This window comes from Schistocerca serialis, unplaced genomic scaffold, assembly GCF_023864345.2.
Source record: "Schistocerca serialis cubense isolate TAMUIC-IGC-003099 unplaced genomic scaffold, iqSchSeri2.2 HiC_scaffold_1195, whole genome shotgun sequence".
NCBI classification, from domain to species: Eukaryota; Metazoa; Arthropoda; class Insecta; order Orthoptera; family Acrididae; genus Schistocerca; species Schistocerca serialis.
The window spans coordinates 292501-297500 of record NW_026047398.1 but is presented as its reverse complement, the minus strand read 5'-3'; the positions used below and the strand labels follow the sequence as shown (position 1 = coordinate 297500).

At 51.7% G+C, this 5000-nt stretch overlaps 1 non-coding gene across 1 annotated transcript in view; it reads right to left on the bottom strand.

The window, feature by feature from the left end:
• Nucleotides 1–638, bottom strand: part of LOC126434756 (small subunit ribosomal RNA) — a 1910-nt gene extending 1272 nt beyond the window's left edge. The window contains exon 1 of the ribosomal RNA XR_007579464.1: nt 1–638. This exon is cut by the window's left edge and continues 1272 nt beyond it. This is a non-coding gene — a ribosomal RNA (small subunit ribosomal RNA).
• Nucleotides 639–5000: the final 4362 nt, after the last annotated feature.

Here is a 5000-nt window from a genome sequence, read left to right as displayed (position 1 = left end):
TTAACCGCAACAACTTTAATATACGCTATTGGAGCTGGAATTACCGCGGCTGCTGGCACCAGACTTGCCCTCCAATAGATACTCGTTAAAGGATTTAAAGTGTACTCATTCCGATTACGGGGCCTCGGATGAGTCCCGTATCGTTATTTTTCGTCACTACCTCCCCGTGCCGGGAGTGGGTAATTTGCGCGCCTGCTGCCTTCCTTGGATGTGGTAGCCGTTTCTCAGGCTCCCTCTCCGGAATCGAACCCTGATTCCCCGTTACCCGTTACAACCATGGTAGGCGCAGAACCTACCATCGACAGTTGATAAGGCAGACATTTGAAAGATGCGTCGCCGGTACGAGGACCGTGCGATCAGCCCAAAGTTATTCAGAGTCACCAAGGCAAACGGACCGGACGAGCCGACCGATTGGTTTTGATCTAATAAAAGCGTCCCTTCCATCTCTGGTCGGGACTCTGTTTGCATGTATTAGCTCTAGAATTACCACAGTTATCCAAGTAACGTGGGTACGATCTAAGGAACCATAACTGATTTAATGAGCCATTCGCGGTTTCACCTTAATGCGGCTTGTACTGAGACATGCATGGCTTAATCTTTGAGACAAGCATATGACTACTGGCAGGATCAACCAGGGAGCTGCGTCAACTAGAGCTGAGCAGCCGGCCGCCCGGGAGTGTGTCCCGGGGGCCCGCGCGAACACGCAAGCGTCCGCTCAATTATTCTGCAAACAGGAGGAGGCTGAGCTCCCCTGCACCATACACCTCGAAACCCTCTCAGGTCCCGGCGGCGCGCAGCGCCGTCCTAAGTACTTGGTCGGGTTCGAGAGAGGCGCAATCGCCCGGAGTTTGGCGAGTAGACGCTTTAGGTGCGACCACCCGTGCTCCCAACTGAGCTTGCCGCTGCCGACAGAGGCCCGGGAGCGTGCTGTCGTGGCATTGCCGGCGGGAGACAACACGCGCCACCTACGGTGACCGGCAGCTCCAACGCCAGCGCCACAGAAGGACAAAAGCCCCACTTGGGTGCCGAAGCGAACTCTCCCAGCACAGCGCACGCGCCAACACGTCCGCACAGCTGCGATACAAACCACCTGCGAGAACCGCAGAGGCGACCGAGCAGCAGACGGCGTCGCGGCGCCGAGCGCCAGGCGGCGGCGCATCCTCAGCGCACACAGTCCTCAATCGGACCAGCACACTGCAGATGTCCACCGCGCTTCGCACCGGGCCCGCGAGGACCTACTTTGGCCGCACGGCGCCGCGTGCAGGGTGCGCCGGCGCGCAGCTGCGCCGCCTGCCGCCTCCGTCGGCCGGCGCGCCTGCCACTGGCCGCCCCCACCAGCCGGCTGTAGCGCGTGCGCCCACGCACCGCGCGGCCAGCACGCCGGGAGGCCCCCCCTCACCGGCCGGGGACGGTCCCACCCAGCCACCGCCGCGTATCGCTTCACACCCAGATGCCATTCACGTTCGTGGGCATGGTGGGTATCGCTGGAACAACCGGTTGGTAGCTCAACCGATCGTCGCCATCACTGATTCACCTCTAGCGAGAACAACCGCACCACAACGGTTTACCAGTTGTTCATTTGCGTAACGTCACCAGCAAACGTAGGCGTCCATCGCCATTTGCAAATTCAACGATTGTTGCATGCCTGTGTCAGGTGTCACGACACACTGTCTGCCCACATACACGCAACAACATGTGCACGCTTCGCGAACACGTGGAAGGTGGCCCCCGTACGTATGCGATGTCCATTGCGCGAACGACTGTCAACCGGCCTCTGTCGCATGTCGCAGATGTGGAACGCAGTGCACCATGCTATCACGGTGTGTGAGAAGAGACGACTACGTCTGACAACACGCGCCACTACATCAACAGACGGCTCATGCTGATCGCCATCCAGGGCATACCACACTGCAATCCAGCTCTTATAGGGAGACGACACGTAGCTGAGTGCACAACATTTGGACCGCATGGTTCGCCGTTGTTGGCGCAGTCGTTGTACGGTCACATGTACCACGATGTATCATTCAGTACATGAGGACCAATGTGCAGTACAGTGTGTGATTTGGACGTACAACATCAGCGGACAGTTGACACAGGCCGTACCACAGCGTAGGCTAAGTGCTTCGCCATGCGAATGCCAATGAACAACTGCAAATGCCAATGAACAACTGCAAAGGGCATTGAGCATGTACGTCCTGCTGCCATCCACATTACAGTGTATAGCTGCAAGGTGTTTAACATGAAGCGATACACTGGGGACCGGGCAGTGCGAGTAGCAAACTATATTGCGGGGGTTGCAGTTGGGCAACACTACACTAATTTAACGCGTCGTATGACAATTACAGAGCAGGTTAAGGCCCAACGTGTGTTGGGTTAAGGCCCAACGTGTGTTGGGTTAAGGCCCAACGTGTGTTGGGTTAAGGCCCAACGTGTGTTGGGTTAAGGCCCAACGTGTGTTGGGTTAAGGCCCAACGTGTGTTGGGTTAAGGCCCAACGTGTGTTGGGTTAAGGCCCAACGTGTGTTGGGTTAAGGCCCAACGTGTGTTGGGTTAAGGCCCAACGTGTGTTGGGTTAAGGCCCAACGTGTGTTGGGTTAAGGCCCAACGTGTGTTGGGTTAAGGCCCAACGTGTGTTGGGTTACAGCACAATGTGGGTTACGTTAAGGCGCAATATAGGTTACGTTAAGGCGCAATATAGGTTACGTTAAGGCGCAATATAGGTTACATTAAGGCGCAATATAGGTTACGTTAAGGCGCAATATAGGTTACGTTAAGGAGCAATATAGGTTACGTTAAGGCGCAATATAGGTTACGTTAAGGCGCAATATAGGTTACGTTAAGGCGCAATATAGGTTACGTTAAGGCGCAATATAGGTTACGTTAAGGCGCAATATAGGTTACGTTAAGGCGCAATATAGGTTACGTTAAGGCGCAATATAGGTTACGTTAAGGCGCAATATAGGTTACGTTAAGGCGCAATATAGGTTACGTTAAGGCGCAATATAGGTTACGTTAAGGCGCAATATAGGTTACGTTAAGGCGCAATATAGGTTACGTTAAGGCGCAATATAGGTTACGTTAAGGCGCAATATAGGTTACGTTAAGGCGCAATATAGGTTACGTTAAGGCGCAATATAGGTTACGTTAAGGCGCAATATAGGTTACGTTAAGGCGCAATATAGGTTACGTTAAGGCGCAATATAGGTTACGTTAAGGCGCAATATAGGTTACGTTAAGGCGCAATATAGGTTAGGTTAAGGCGCAATATAGGTTACGTTAAGGCGCAATATAGGTTACGTTAAGGCGCAATACAGGTTACGTTAAGGCGCAATACAGGTTAGGTTAAGGCGCAATACAGGTTAGGTTAAGGCGCAATACAGGTTAGGTTAAGGCGCAATACAGGTTAGGTTAAGGCGCAATACAGGTTAGGTTAAGGCGCAATACAGGTTAGGTTAAGGCGCAATACAGGTTAGGTTAAGGCGCAATACAGGTTAGGTTAAGGCGCAATACAGGTTAGGTTAAGGCGCAATACAGGTTAGGTTAAGGCGCAATACAGGTTAGGTTAAGGCGCAATACAGGTTAGGTTAAGGCGCAATACAGGTTAGGTTAAGGCGCAATACAGGTTAGGTTAAGGCGCAATACAGGTTAGGTTAAGGTGCAATACAGGTTAGGTTAAGGTACGACGTAGGTTAGGTTAAGGTACGACGTAGGTTAGGTTAAGGTACGACGTAGGTTAGGTTAAGGTACGACGTAGGTTAGGTTAAGGTACGACGTAGGTTAGGTTAAGGTACGACGTAGGTTAGGTTAAGGTACGACGTAGGTTAGGTTAAGGTACGACGTAGGTTAGGTTAAGGTACGACGTAGGTTAGGTTAAGGTACGACGTAGGTTAGGTTAAGGTACGACGTAGGTTAGGTTAAGGTACGACGTAGGTTAGGTTAAGGTACGACGTAGGTTAGGTTAAGGTACGACGTAGGTTAGGTTAAGGTACGACGTAGGTTAGGTTAAGGTACGACGTAGGTTAGGTTAAGGTACGACGTAGGTTAGGTTAAGGTACGACGTAGGTTAGGTTAAGGTACGACGTAGGTTAGGTTAAGGTACGACGTAGGTTAGGTTAAGGTACGACGTAGGTTAGGTTAAGGTACGACGTAGGTTAGGTTAAGGTACGACGTAGGTTAGGTTAAGGTACGACGTAGGTTAGGTTAAGGTACGACGTAGGTTAGGTTAAGGTACGACGTAGGTTAGGTTAAGGTACGACGTAGGTTAGGTTAAGGTACGACGTAGGTTAGGTTAAGGTACGACGTAGGTTAGGTTAAGGTACGACGTAGGTTAGGTTAAGGTACGACGTAGGTTAGGTTACGGTACGACGTAGGTTAGGTTACGGTACGACGTAGGTTAGGTTACGGTACGACGTAGGTTAGGTTACGGTACGACGTAGGTTAGGTTACGGTACGACGTAGGTTAGGTTACGGTACGATGTAGGTTAGGTTACGGTACGATATAGGTTAGGTTACGGTACGATATAGGTTAGGTTAAGGTACACATTGTTGTAAGGAAAGGTTTAATGGGGGGCGGGGCGGCCGGTTTGTTGATTGTGACTATAGTAAGTGGATGCCTGCGGCATCATCTGATTTGCCACGTCAGGATGCACCTTTGGCTCATGACAGGCGGCGCTCTGATTCCATGGTTGTGGCAGACCTGTGTCTTTCATTCCTGCCATTGTTTGTGTGCTGTGAGAGGAGGCAGTATTGTGATGTTGGGTGCACCCCTGTGTAGGACATGTGTGGGTGTTGGTGGCTTGGCTGAGCAATGGTGGTTGTCGGGTGGGTGGGATATTCTGTTTTCTGAGTGGACCTCCCAGTCTGGTTATGACAGTGTGGATTGTCTAATGTGGCGGAGAGGATGCACTGGGTGTTGTTCCATGCTGGTGCTTACATATTGTCTGTGTGCGTGTTACAGGCAGAGAGTAGTGCGTGATAAGGGTGTGTGGCTGACGTGTGGTT